Below are 17,023 nucleotides of genomic sequence, written 5' to 3' on the forward strand. Positions count from 1 at the left end.
TTATTATAGGTAACAATTTAGATTCTATTTATACAAGTATGTACAAATTGGATTATATATTGCCTTTAACGGGTCAAGAAATTTCTAAATATACATGTAAACAAAGTTTAATAAAAGAATTCTTTAGCCATTACAGCAAGTTGCACCTGATTTAGTCAGATCTTGATATGTTATCATTTAGTCCCTTTCATTAAGAAGTTGTATTTAAATACCCGATTTTTAAAGATGTATTTAAAACTATTGTAGTTACTGCATTCGTGAACTTACTGTTAAGAAAATTTGGTTACTGCTCATCCCTTCCACTGGCATGATAGAAAGCTAAAAAGACCACAGTGTGGTTTGAAAAGCTTCCCCAATATGCCTTTTTCTTTGAAGGTGGGCCCAGATCAAACTCAGTCTTAATAGTTGATAAACATGCTACTGTCCTATTGATATGAGCTGCCATGTGCATACCTAAAAGTCAGGGCCAAATAATTAAGTGAAAAAAATAGAGCAATATGTGTAAGCTACTAAACAGACAATTGATATGATATGATATGATATGATATATCTACTTCAGAAGAATACGAATTTAAATACAACGGTTTGAGGTAGTGACTCTAAGTAGCTTCTGTACCAGGTTCGTATAGCGTGTCTTTTTAATCGAGTTGATATTGATAACTTGAATCATACGATGAAAGTACGAAGACATACTTAAAGATAACCCTTTAATCGATATTTGTCATGGAGCGTGTGAGCTTGGTACTATGAAGTTCAATCAATTATATGTGTGCTTGACAAATGTACTTACTCGTGACATCTATAACAAAAAGTGTGGCTATGGTTATGGACCACGGAGGATATGTTTCTTGTGGTCACCAAAAGATGTTTGAGTTCTAAACCACTCAAACTAACATTTTTTTGCTCTAAGACAGCTTTTATATGGAAGTATTCATAACATTACTTGGTCTATTATCCATCGGATAGAAGTTTTGTATCAACTCGTAACCATAGTTTTGTATTTCGGTTTGTTCTAGTTAGACGTGGTGCACCTATTTTGACACATGACGAGATATAGGTATTTGCTAGTTAGAACATAGGAGTATTTAGAAAAAGCTCGGGCATGGTGCATATGGTGCATGGGAAATGAACTTTTATACAACAAAGTTGGATGCAGGTTTGATATAGATTTATTATTTATACAATAAAGTTGGAAACTATGAGGTAATTGTGACTTAAATTTATACCACTCACATGATCCATAACATGCTTTCACACCAACACAAACTGTCAAATTAGCATATTAGCTTCCTATAACACTAATATTCATGACATCCTTCCTCGTCATCAAATGAACCCGCATTAATCTTATTATTTGTATTTATAGTATTTATATTAATTATTCAATATTGCACTCATAAATTATACCTAAAACTAGGTGTGTTTATCAGTTTGATTTTCAGTTAGTTCGGTTTATTCGGGTTTTTAACTTCTAAAAAGCAAAAAAAAAAAAAAAAAAAAAAAAAAAAAAAGAAAAAAAAAATCGAACCGAAAACCGAATTTGAATACAGTTCAATTTTAACTATTGAATTTGATTTTCAGTTCGTTTGGTTTTAATAAAAATATTTAACTTTTAATAATTAAAATAACACTACAAATGTTAAAAATCAGACTAATTTTTAAAATAATACATAAATTTAAAAACTCCTAATACGAAAATTTGATAAAATGAATTTTAGCTACTTAATTATGAAAACTCATCACTATCGTAATCACGTTCAAGTTCCTTATCTATATATGAATGATACAACTCAATTATTTGATAACATATCTTGACTACTTATATTATATCATACCATTTCTTCATAACGCTTGGTTCAATTGTGTCTTGTGTCACATACAAAGCATCCGTGTGGTCAAAATGTATTTTTCTTTAAGAAACGCAAACAACTTTGGTCAATTCAACTCACGAACATCGATATGATCAAACAATTTTTTTTATCTCACTAGGGTATGTCTTAAAGTGATTTTGAAATTCACCCCCAAAATATACGTCAATTGGAACAATAATGGGATCCATGGTGTATTTAATGGATTAAAGTTCGATGAAAATGATAAGAAAATAAGATTGTATGGTAAAGATATATATAAAGAGAGTGTGTAGAAGTTGTTAGAATGATGTTGTATACAAAAGGATTAAATGGGATTTTAGAAAAGTATTCGTTTGTGGTTTGCAACGATAAGAATACCCTAAATTACCCCATAAAATTCGCTCTCAATTATGCTATTCCATAAAAATATTGAGTACGAGGCTTATGAGGCTGGATGAGGACGGGATCCATAATACCGGTGTCTTTGAGGGCGAAGTGCCAACAGGTAATGAGGGCGGGCGCCGACATTAGTGGTCTTAGTTTAATTAAGGTGAATATATGCTGGTTGATTCTCAGGCAAACATTAAGACCATTTCTTACGCTTGACAACAATGGGGTATTGTTGTGCCATAACATTCACAACAACCCCTATGCTATTGTTGTGGATTTCATTATGGTGGTGTGGTGGGAATAAACCGCAATGGCCACAAAGATTAGACAACCAATCACTTTTTTTCTTCCTTTTTTTAAATATAATATTAATTAACCCAATATCAATTATATTTTACCCACGACACCACAACAATATATACATTTATCATAACGCCCCTTCATCTCACCACAATGCCACATCTGCAAAAAAAACACTCTCACAACACTACAACACCACAACAATCTTCTAATGCTAGATAATGGTCTAAGGAAACAAATATGAGATGATGGTCCACGTGGCGATCTTGCAAGTCTGGGTAATTTCTTACACAACCCGGCCCATATGCTGCGATTTGGGAATTTCTTAACGCACCACAAGCCATAGGACATGAGGACTATATATTTCACGAATGTCTTGTATTCTCATGATGATGTTGTAACATCATTTTTGATTTAAAAAATAAAAATTAAACATTAAGTATCACCTAATTTTGTAATGATAGAGAAATATGTAAACAGTGAGATAAAAAAGACTAATCAAATAGCTGTCGGAACAAGAGCCTTTTTAACGTGTTCTTTCTTTGCACGCACGGGTGGCCATCTCCAAATAAAACTACAACCAATCACAACATACATAGATTACTATTGATGCATAATTATTCCCCGAATTTATTATGATCAAGTTAAAGTGCTAAATCGTTTAACTTTCTTTGCTGGTATGCAACCGCACGGTTGCAGGATGCAACCGTACGATTATGCAGGCAACTGCACGGTTGCAAGGTGCAACCGCACGATTGCAACGTGCTATATATATTTAAAGGGGATTTCGGGTTCATTGTTGGGGTGACGTATCCTAGCCTATACTACACGTACAATCCGATTATCTGGTGTTCTAGTATTCAATATAGTCGATCTTTAACATATCTAAGTCGATTTTATCATTAAGATCAAATGTTTTCATTGAGTTTTGAGTATAAAACCCAATAACGAGATTTTTCGCACTCGTTATTGAATCTAAGATCGTTTAATCCTGTTTACATGATCCTACAAGTGGTATCAGAGCTTGTGTGATTGATTAAACGATTGTTTTTTGTCAAACTTTGTTAAGAAATCGTGTTTTTAGTGTTTTTGTCAAAAACCCTTTTGAATCATGACTTTTCAGTGTTAATTCGTGTTTTTGTTGAAGTAAATGTGAAGATCCGTCCTAATCCATCCGGACGAAGTCCATATCGATTATAAACGATTCACAACAGTTGATTACATCGCGAGGTACTTGACCTCTATATGATACATTTTACAAACATTGCATTCGTTTTTGAAAAGACAATCTTTCATTACATCGAAAGTTGACGGCGTGCATACCATTTTATAATATATCTAACTATAATTGACTTAATAATAATCTTGATGAACTCAACGACTCGAATGCAACGTCTTTTGAAATATGTCATGAATGACTCCAAGTAATATCTTTAAAATGAGCAATTGCACAGCTGATGATTTCTTTCGTACCTGAGAATAAACATGCTTTAAAGTGTCAACCAAAAGGTTGGTGAGTTCATTAGTTTATCATAAATAGTCATTTCATAATTTTCAATAGACCACAAGATTTCATATTCAGTTCTCATAAATACACGTCCCATGCATAGAGACAAAATATCATTCATATGGATTGAACACCTGGTAACCGACATTCACAATATACATAAAAGAATATCCCCATCATTCCGGGATCCTCCTTCGGACATGATATAAATTTCGAAGTACTAAAGCATCTGGTACTTTGGATGGGGCTTGTTGGGCCCGATAGATCTATCTTTAGGATTCGCGTCAATTAGGGTGTCTGTTCCCTAATTCTTAGATTACCAGACTTAATAAAAAGGGGCATATTCGATTTCGATAATTCACCATAGAATGTAGTTTTAAGTACTTGTGTCTATTTCGTCAAACATTTATAAAGCAGCGCATGTATTCTCAGCCCAAAAATATAAAGGGGAAAAAGGCAAATGAAACTCACCTAATGTATTTTGTAGTAAAAATACATATGACGTCATTTAACAAGTGTAGGTTTGGCCTCGGATTCACGAACCTATATCAATCGTGTATTTATTAATACGTATAATGTAAATCACAAAATTTCATTTATTAATATGTATTATTTATATATTTATAGTTTTGTAGAATTTATTCTAAATTCCATTTTAAAACGTATACTTATATTATGTCTTAAATTATATTTTATATTTATCGATTTTATGTATATGTTTTTATAATGATTAACGTTTATACAATTAGTGATATTAATATATCTATATACATATATTTGTGATTAATATTGTATTTATGAAATTTTATTAGTTTGTATGTGAATTATTAATACAATTCTAGTATATACTATAAGTATATATATAATGTACAAAAGATTTATTTATTAAAATAATAATTTAGATAATAATGATTTACTAATAATAATAATAATTTTATTAATAATGATAATACTTATTTTGTTCGATTCAAATAGTTTAGTTTTATGATTATTTGAATTGATTTGTGATATTTAGATTTCGATTAATTGAGGCTGGTTGAATAAATTATTGTCGTGGTTCTCGATTTGTAATATAAATACCATTCACTTCCATTGTACATATGGGAATTTAATCGTTCCAGTGTCTTTTCGTTTTTCAGTTTTTAGTGTTTGAATTCAAATAAAACGTGTTTATTTTGATAAAAGATGATCGGAAAAGATTATCGGAAGACAGTTTATTTTGTATCTTCTCAGACGCAACTCATTCAGGTACGAGTTTCATAAATTAGTAATCTATATATAGAACCTGTTATAAGTAGTTAACAATGTGATTTTTTATTTTATGAGTTATATCACCATTAAAAAAATGTGATTTTTAATACTATGTATTTGCTTTTGCTGTGGACAAATATAGTTTGACCAGTATGCATTATCAAAATTTCATCAAATTGATTTAAATGTTTTGTGAATATTTCTAAACTTTGATTTTTCGGTAGACCTTTTTAATGGTGATAATTTTTTAATCAATAAACAAAATTTAATTGTTCGCTCTTTTATAATTTTTACATATTGCCACCAACGATATCCTGTTTATATGTGGAGGTGCCTTCATAGATCTCGAAAAGACCTTCAGAAAGGTATGTGTTAACTCAATAGTTTTTTTTTTTTTTTTTTTGTTTCAGTATTGGTATTTCAGAACGTCAATCTGTTATATCCAGATGAGACTCTTTTATTGGGTTTGGGGCACCTGCTCTTGCTAACATGAGAGCTGGAGCTGTTACAACTGCAGCTGTGACTTCGTCCCTGTTGGAAACTATAAGGTCAGTTCGTCAATATGAACCAATTACACTCACATTGTTCTCGTGCCATGTTCGCTTGACAGCCTATTACATTTGAGGTTGGAGAAAATATGTTCGAACCGATGTTGACAATGAGAAGCATTTGTTTTGCAACATCATTTTGTGCTGGACAAATGGGCATAACCGCAGTGCGAGTAAGTTCTCAATAAATTCAACAAATGACAATTATATATAATAGTTGGGCGTAACCCCATCTTTTATATTTTAGTTAATAGTTGGGTGTAACCCCATCTTTTATATTTTAGTTATTGTATGATTATAACAATCATACACTCTCTATTTTGCAATTGTCCTCTTTGAAAGATAATGCTAGAGATGATCATTATGTGCTTAATGATCCCATAATGAATTAAATGTCACGTCAACGAGGGAGTTTGTTTTAGAGTCCGTATCAGCAGTTTCAATCTACAGTATGATTACCCTCAGTATACTATCTATTAGGTATTGAAGACCTTCCCACACGACTATGTTGCTGAACAGTTGGAAGCTAAAGTTTGCTAAAGTTTCAGTACACAAAATACAAATGTACTTTTATCGTCATGCTTCACAATTAAAAGAAGTTGTACATAATATGAGTTGGGTAGCAGGATGAACTTAGGGAATTATGGAGGTCAGCTTATCCATGTATATAGGGAACTTCAAGGACTTCAATCAAAGCAGTGGAAAGAAATGGGTTGGCAAGGAAATGATCCTTTTACATACTTCAGGTAATTTATTTATGTATTAAGCAGTTAGCATTCAAATTTAATGCAAATTAAGATTTGATAAATTCTATGTTATATTTGTAGGTATTATCTGTTTTCAGCCTTGGGGTATTTATCAATTGTTATACAAATTACAAATCTGCGAGAAGAAGATGTGACTGAACTATGGTTACCGGAGTTCTTTTTATGCTCAATTGGGTCATATTTGTTTTCCTCTTGACAACATACCAATAATTTGATGGAGCCCGAGCAATTGATGTTTCTCATTGTTGACTTCAATCAACAGATATGCTAATAGCTTTAGGCTTGTGTGTCGCTTTTCTCTGGCACAACTTGTATAACAGAGTACATTAGATGCCATTACACAAATTTACCTATAGTATAACTTATTAAATTTCTTATTTTTAACCCTATATTTGTTGATTAGTTTTTATTTAGGAATTTTCTTATAATTTTAACACAGTTTAGATATTCAAGCACTACAGTCTTCTACACTTTTATATAAAAATTTTAATGTTTTTTTTATATTTGTCGATTTATTATTCACATATATTTTTTTAACATATTATTATTCACATATATTGCACTACTATTACTTATATCATTAACATAAATCACTTATTAAGCATATATTTTTTAGATTTTATATGATAAAATACCCGCGAATGCGCGGGTTATAAACTAGTTAATATTAATAATATACTTATGTTAATAATAAGAGTTCTAATATTTATAAAATGATAAATGATAATCATAATAATGATAATAATTCTTAAAATGATGAACTTAATGATAATAGTGTTAACATCATTTATACTAATGCTACTTGATAGTATTATGAATAATATTACTTAATAATAATACTACAGATGATAATATAACTATATTAAGGTTAATCATCTTATTAATCATGTTATTGTTAATAATAGTGATACTAATTAATAATACTATAATACCAATCAATAATAATAATACTAGTAATTATATTTGATAGCGATAATAATATTAGTAATAACATTAATGATAATAATAATTGTAATTATAATCATGTTAGTAATAATAAATAATAACTAGTACTTATTACAATAACAATATCAATAATATTAATATTAATACTAGTACTAATAACAACAATTAATAATAACAATAATAATAATAATAATAATAATAATAATAATAATAATAATAACAACAACAACAATAATAATAATAATAATAATAATAATAATAATAATAATAATAATAATAATAATAATAATAATAATAATAATAATAATAATGGTTAGAAGACTACCTCTCAAAAATAAAACCCTTCATAAAAAGAAATGACTCGAGCCAGGCTCGAACCCAAGACCACTTGCTACCCATCACCTCCCTTAACTAATAATCCAGTGCTGCTTATCTGATTATTACCCCGTAATAAATATATATATACCTTATCTATCTGTTTCCAAAACTCCTCTTCATCTTCTTCAATTTCCACATCACAAACCCAGTTTAAAACAACTTCTAATGAATTGCAATATAATTTTAGGACCCTTAATCGATATATAGTCATCCTATATTATCCCTTGAATAAATTAAAAACGAAAATAAAATAAATAAAAATACCTGCTGTTCGAAGGATACAAAAAAAAAATAATGATTTCGAAATTTAGAGTGTTACAGACAAAAGTTATAATACGAAATATGTTTCAAATCACTTTTAGAAACTACTGGATTCGTTAATTTGAATTGAAACATCACAACAAATCCGAATTTCTTGATGAACACTCGGGTTGACTTTTTGAAAATAAATCTTTGACTCGTAAATTCATCTTTGATTTAGCGAATTAAATTCTGAAAACTTACAGATCGTTAATACTAAAGATTCCTAACCTCTCTGCAATATTAGTTTTTGAGATTACATTCGAATTCCAAGATTATGAAGAGAGTGTCACGTACAGAGGAAAAAAAAAATACTGCATTTGTTACACTTAGTTTTATTTAAATCCGCCAAATAAGAAGAAAATAATAGATAAGAGAAATTGTATGATTAATGAAATAACCAAGATTGATTGCTGATAGATTTGTAGGGATTCTAGTGTCGATATCAGTTCACGGGCGAGGGAAAAGAAAAACACAGAAAGAGAAGAAAAATAAAAAATAAAAAGTGAAAGGAATAAAAAAAATCACGCTGTAAAGATCTATATATCTGTCGATATTTATTATTATTTTTTATAGTAGTTTTTATTTATTATATGTTATATATTTTTCTGTTATATATTTATATATATAACTGCTATAACTGAATTATTTATTTATCTGTTATTCAAATCTGTTTATATGTGTATTAATAAAGCATATAATCAATAAATATATAAAAGTAATAATAATAATAATAATTTTAATCATTCTTAACATTTATAATAAAAATCTTTATTTTAATAATTATAGTCTTTTAATTATGACCATGATAATATTAATAATACTAATATTAATATTAATATTAATATTAATATTAATATTAATATTAATACTAATATTAACATTGATGTAAAGATAATATTACTAATACAACTATATTTTACTTGTATTTATTTTTAATATATTAGCATTTCATATTATTGATTATGTCATATAATTATATAATATAACTTTCATCATAATTTATATTGGTTATTAAATTTTTATACATTTTAACTTATATTACAATATACATTTAATAATAGTTATATATAGAAATCATATATGTTTATATATATAGATCCATTTACACTTAATTATTTTGTATCCTATTTTACATATTTATTTCTAATGTTTATTTTATAATTTCAAATTATTATTTATATATACATACACACATATCTATTTACAATTAATTGTTCGTGAATCGTCGGAATCGGTCAAAGATTAAATGCATTCATGTAATATGTTCCAAAGTTTTCGAGACTCAACATTACAGACTTTGCTTATCGTGTCGAAGTCATATAAGGATAAAGTTTAAATTTGGTCGGAAATTCCCGGGTCATCAAAGTACCTACCCGTTAAAGAAATTTCGTCCCGAAATTTGAGTGAGGTGGTCATGGCTAACAATAAAAATGTTTTCATGACCAATATGAGTTGATAATTAGAAGTTTATCATCATTGAATAATAATGATAAAATAATTTGATTATTCTAAGAATACGAGTGGAGCTATCGCAAAAGAGTTAATTGAAGAAAATAAGATTTTCCTTAGCTTTTTACGTAAACAAGGTTGAATTCCGGAATTTAAGGGATTTAAAGAAAATCTTCAAAATCTAAAAGATTTGATTCTTCGGAGAGTAAGGAAATTAAGATCTCTATAATTAAATACTGTGATCTGCCTCGATTACTCTGTCTGATATTTCCATTATAAATTAAGCTCTTCCGTTCCATTATTCTCACCATTTTTATACTTTCTTTCTTAGTTCATATATCCAAAAGATTGTGAAAATGCTTAATCCCGTTCTAATCCTTGATATTTTCCTAATTATCATTTCTGTCATCCTTCTTTTCAGTCTTTCACCAGAAAAATCTGTTTACTTCTACTATTACCTTGGGTGATACTATTCTTAATTATACCGTGCCTTTATATTGCTATTCGTATTAATATCCACGGTTTGTAATTTCTGTGTTGTTGTTGAGTTTTATATCTTCCCTTATACTTCGATGTCCTTGCTTCTGTCTCCTATAATCGTTGTCATCCACAGTTAATGCTCTCTCCTATTTGCTGCGATTTATACCCCCTTTCTATTTCGGAGCTTCATGCTTTTGTTTCCTTTTCGCAAGTAACGGTCCAGAATTCATAGGTGTGGAGTTTCGAATGAGCTTAATGTTCTAAACAAGAAAGAACGTAATAGCACGATTTGATTTGTCAAATTACCAGAATCATTGAGAATAGAACTATCAAGAATATATTTTCTTGATGTGTTCAGAAGTTAATCAGAATGAAAGAGTTATGTAACATGATACATGATGATGTTATAATCTGTGAATCATCATGTTCCATTTAGAAACTCAGCATGACTTACTGTAATATAATCACGTTGATCAAGTGTCATTATATTATACTAACTCATGCATCAGTTCCCAACATTACTTCTATAACATTCATATTTTAAGCTCGAAAGTTTACAGAATATAGAAACTGACAGTTTCTATATGATGTAATACTGATAGCACTAAGAGATTAATGATTTCAGATAAGAATAGTTATGAAAATATCTTCAGAAATATGGAGGATATTTATAATGAAAGATACGATAATATCTCGGAATATCTAAGATCAGAGGATGATAGAAACTATTATCTGCAAGGGTTTTGAGTAAAGAGCAAGATATTCACTAAAGACTTTAGAAGACATTGAATCATTTGGATTCTTTGAAGTCAAACTTATTCTTTGCGATTTGTCCACGGCTTTCTTCCTAGTTTCACATAATCTGCTTTTCGGTACTAAATTTTCTATTGAATGTTTCCAATATAATGATACACAGGAAGCACGAGGAGGTATATAATTTCGGACGAGAATATTTATGAAAATATCCTCAGAAATATCGAAGATATTGATGATGATATTTTGGAATTTCTAAGTTCGATGGTTGATGGAGAAAGATTTTTCCGTAAGATTTTAACATGACTTCGGAGCAAGATATTCTCTAAAGATTTCAACGGATCCAGAATTATCTGAATTCTTTGAATATAGGGTATGGTCCTTGTATTTGTCATTGGTCTCCTTCATGGTTAACTCTATCCGTTTTCCAGTTCCAACGTCTCTGAGCTTTTCCAACATATTATTCTTTATCATCAAACTTCTGACGACTAAGGTCATTTACGGTTGCCTACAGTTTCTGCTGCTTCATTCAATTTTTCTTTTTCAAAGTTCAATGTATTGACTCGTAAGCTGGGTGCCTTTTCAAAATTTCAGAATTGAAGATTGTAATTCTAGGAGATAATTGTTATATGTATACATATAACTATTGATGTAGACATGCTGCGAGATTTCAAAATACTGATTACTAATTCCCGATGGTTGGTATAGTAATTCTTGTTATAAGATGTAAATGAGTAAATGATAGGGTTTCACTGAATATAGTGATTTTTCGAAAAGTCGGAGATCAACGGAGTTGTTGGTAAATTTACTGCTAATGTGGTGAGATATAAACGGTTTCCCGGTATCGATGACGAAAGACAACTTATATATCAGGGTTATAATAAGCTAATCTGAGTGAAAAGTCGAAGTTGACTTGTTGAAGCTGTGATAAAATTGTCTAATTTGAAAAAGAGTTGCAATGTTATTTTCGGTAATAATAATGCCAAAGGAGTTAACACAGATACGTGTTAAACTTTTACTTAGGGTCCGGGAGTTTTCAGGTGCATAACTATATGCGTCAATCTTTTCTTCCATAGATGAAGTGCGGTTGGTTCATCCTTTCAATTGAGGTGTTTTTAAGAATCATGAAAGGTTTGAACGCAGATTAGAATTGTCAAGATACAAATGAGGTTTAAGATGAAATCAAGTGGCAAACTTGAAAAATTGTTTAGTTTCATATATTATAATCAATATTTTAATTCATTTTAATTGTCCAATGTTATTAATCCACAGTCGATAGTCCACAGATGGTAGTCCAATAATTCATATATAGTTTAATATACAATATTCAAATTTATTAATACGTATCGTGACCCGTGTACATGTCTCAGACTCGATCACAACTCAAATTATATATATTATTATAGAATTAACCTCAACCCTGTATAGAGAACTCGATCATTACTGCATATAGAGTGTCTATGGTTATTCCAAATAATATATATAGATGCGTCGATATGATATGTCAAAACCTTGTATACGTGTCCCGATATTTAAAATGCGTAAAATAAATAACAGAAATTAAATGACGATAAATAAAGTGCGTAAAATAAATAACAGAATGTAAATGACAATAAATAAAATTGCGAGAATTAAATTGCGATAAAATAAATTGCGATAATTAAATGTACAATAAAGAATTAACAGTTAGCTAGGAACAGTTGGCTAGGATTTTGTTAGCGTGGATTCTTAACAAAATTTATCTTAGTTAATTTATTTGTTTCTAACAAATTTTATTTTGTCCAATGTTTTCTTCATTATGCCACTTGTCGGGTTCTGATAAGTCAAAATCCAAATATGAAATTGAATGACAATGGTTATTCTGTGGTGAACGGATCCGTATAGCTGTGGATGCAAGTAGGATAGTAGATGAACGTTGAATCAGATTCGAAGAATATACAGTGTAACTTATTAATGTGAAATCTAAATATTCCTCGGGTATTACCTACCCGTTAAAATATTTTCACCATTAATGGTTTGTGCAAAAGAATTTTTAATTACAATCTTTATGAAAACATATATACATATATTTTCTTCAGATGTAAGCATTGATTTAATGAGTCAATGTGATATTAAACTCATTTGCTTTTCGGTTGGAACTAGAATAAATAATCTCTAAAACTTTAGAGATTACATATTCGCCATGTCGAACGAAGATAAATGAGGTAGAACGATACGTAGAACGAAGATCATACTCAAAGTACAGATGATGATATTGAAGCATGGATTGTTGATGGTACTGGTGCTGTTATTGATGGTACTGTTGGTGCCGGTGATGTTGATGAAGCTGGTTTAACGACCCATCAAAGTACACTTGACGACCATCGTTATCTTGGTCCCACAGCTTGATTATAACTCTATATGAATTTAATAAATAACCTTGCATTCTTTATTTAAAAATGATTTCCTATAAAGGAAACCTATCAAAATATGTAAGTTTAGAAAAACCATACATTATTACTTAACCAAAAGTTGACCAAAACAAAGTCAACAACATCCACTATTAAATGTATCAAAAGAGAATGCAAGTTATTGTTTAACCAAAAGCTGCCATAATAAATATGTAGACTCTCTAAGCACAGCAGAAGCAATCAATCATGAACCTGAGAATAAAACATGCGAGTAACTGTCAACAAAAATGTTGAGTGAATTATAGGTTTAATATTGCAAACAATATTTAATTTAAACCGTAAAAATTTATGTTTGAAAACATAAAAACTCCTTTTTGGACCACAAAATTATATGCTAGAAAACATATAAAAACATTATTCCATTTACCGTGAGCCACCTGGTAACCACTTAACCATTTATTTACCCTTGTCAAACACAATAAATAATATACACCGAACAAGTGTATCTACAATAAATTACGAAGTACTAAACATTTCGATTATAAATTGCTAGCGCGACTAGCTTGAAATGGGGTTGTCAAACCCGATAGATCTATCCGTAGGATTCGCGTTCACTAGTAGAAACCAGTGATTACAGTTACCAGACTAGAGAATATTTTTGTTCAACTCACAATGAATAATTTAAACCAACTTCGAATTGTGTCCAAAATATAAAATAAATTGCATGTATTCTCATCCCAAAAGATTTAAAATAGAAAATGAGACTATAACTCACCTTAATAGCAAATGAAGTAACCACACAAATATGCGAACAGCAAATGAAGTAAAGTGATCAGGAATGATCACAACGCCGACCTATAAATAAAGAAGGTCGATATAAATAACTAACTTAGGTCAAGTCTTAGTATGATGGCTATTGTACATGTTGCAAGTAGACATAGAACAATACTCAACATGCATTGATTTGATCGGAACAGCGGACGGACACACACTTTCTATTTTTAGAAAGTTTCTATTTTTAGCAGGTTTTCATTTTTGGAAAGTTTCTATTTTTGGAAAGTTTCCAAATTTAGAAAGTTTCTATTTTTAGAAAATTTTAAGTTAGAAAAGTTTCCTTATTTAGAAAGTCAACAAAAGTCAGCTGAAAGTCAAAGTCAACTGAAAGTCAACTCAAAAGTCAACCTTGGTCAAACATAGTCAACGTTAATTTTAGAAGTGTAAGTTGTAATAATAATGTAAGTTATAATGTTTATTAAAGTTAAATATGTCTAATTATGTCATAACATAAGTTTAATTAAATTAAAATGAATTATTAAAGTTAATATAAGTTTAAATGATATAATTAATATAACATAAGTATTTAATTAATTAATTAAATATTAGTCATAATATAAGTATTATTAATTAATAATAAATTTTAAATCAGATCATAAGTATTATTAATTAATAATGAATTATTAATCATATCATAAGTTTCTAATTATAATTATTAAATCATAAGTATTTAATAATTAAATTATAATTAAATAATAACTAAGCATTATAATAATTAAATAATTAATTAATCTTTATTATAAGTCTTATAATAATAATCTTATAATATAAGTTTAATACTTACCATAAGTATTTTCCATTAATAATAAAAGTATTATTAATCATAAGTTTAATTAAAATGTTAATTAAATCATAAGTAATAATTAAATGATATAATAAATATATATCATAAGTCTTAAATTATAATAATTACTTTTTATATCATAAGTAATTAAATGATAATGAAATTCGTTATTTATATCATAAGTTTAATAATTAATCACAAGTTTTAAATCAAAAGTTCATCGGGTCTTATCTTGAGCCCCAGGTGTCGGTTTTCGGCGAGCCTTACATATGTCTCCGCCTAATCAAACCACCCAACACTTCGGTACACTCAAGAACACACCAAGAACAGCCCACAAGTTGTGGTGATCAGCCAAGACATCACTTGAAACTTTAATTCAATCAAAATCGTGTTTTAGACGCAACGGGTGATTCGTGGCTCGGATTTAGATGACCCGAACATGAAAGTTCGTACCATCATTGATCCTAACACACTAACACACCCTAAAGTCACCAAATATGGTCACAAAGTCGGACCAAACTCTAACGACCCGTCCTAATCCACAAGGACGAATACATTACATTTGGTTACATTGCGAGGTACTAGACCTCTATATGATACATTTTACAAATATTGCATTCGTTTTTGAAAATACAATCTTTCATTACATCGAAAGTTGACGACATGCATACCATTTTATAATATATCTAACTATAATTGACTTAATAATAATCTTGATGAACTCAACGACTCGAATGCAACGTCTTTTGAAATATGTCCTGAATGACTCCAAGTAATGTCTCTAAAATGAGCAAGTGCACAGCGGAAGATTTCTTTCATACCTGAGAATAAACATGCTTTAAAGTGTCAACCAAAAGGTTGGTGAGTTCATTAGTTTAACATAAATAATCCTTTCCTAATTTTAATTGACCACAAGATTTCATACTTCCATTTCTCATAATCATACGTCCCATGCATAGAGACAAAATATCATTCATATGGATTGAACACCTGGTAACCGACATTCACAATATGTATATAAGAATATCCCCATCATTCCGGGATCCTCCTTCGGACATGATATAAATTTCGAAGTACTATAGCATCCGGTACTTTGGATGGGGCTTGTTGGGCCCGATAGATCTATCTTTAGAGTTCGCGTCAATTAGGGTGTCTGTTCCCTAATTCTTAGATTACCAGACTTAATAAAAAGGGGCATATTCGATTTCGATCATTCAACCATATAATGTAGTTTCGATTACTTGTGTCTATTTCGTAAAACATTTATAAAAGCGCATGCATTCTCAGTCCCAAAAATATATATTGCAAAAGCATTTAAAAAGGGAGTGATGAAACTCACTATAATGTATTTTGTAGTAAAAATACATATGACGACATTGAACAATGCAGGGTTGGCCTCGGATTCACGAACCTATATCAAGTATTAACACATTATAGTATAAATCAATTAAGTTTATATATTTGTTATGTATTAATTATTCTTATAATATATTATGATACTTATTTGATATTTAATTAATGTTATATCAATAATATTAGTTGAAACATAATTTTTATGTAATATTAGTATATTTTATGTTATAATATATTTACATATATATCTTTTGTTTTGCAAAATTAATAATCGTAGAAATACCTGACTAAGGGTAATAATAATAATACTAATAGTATGATACTAGTAATAATAATGATAATAATGATTATCATACTTATATGGTGATAATAATATTTATAATACTAATAATAACAATCATAATAACAATACTATTAAATGATCATAAATTCTTATTTTAGTAATAATAATAGTAATAATTATATTACTACTAATAATAACAATAATAATAATAATATTAATTTTAGAAATGAGAACTACCTTCAAAGAGCTTTTCTAAAAAAAACTGCCCCAAACAGGGCTCGAACTCGAGACCTCTCACCCACCCGCAAACACCCTTAACCATTCTGCCATCCATGTTTTTCTGACTTATAAGGCAACCCAAACATATATATCTAGTATTTCTTTCATCTTAGTTCATCATCTTCTTCACCAAATTTAAAATCAAACGGGGGCAAAAACTCAACAACAATCGAACGGGT

The sequence above is a fragment of the Rutidosis leptorrhynchoides genome, chromosome 8 (assembly GCF_046630445.1).
Source record: "Rutidosis leptorrhynchoides isolate AG116_Rl617_1_P2 chromosome 8, CSIRO_AGI_Rlap_v1, whole genome shotgun sequence".
In the NCBI taxonomy this organism is placed as follows: Eukaryota; Viridiplantae; Streptophyta; class Magnoliopsida; order Asterales; family Asteraceae; genus Rutidosis; species Rutidosis leptorrhynchoides.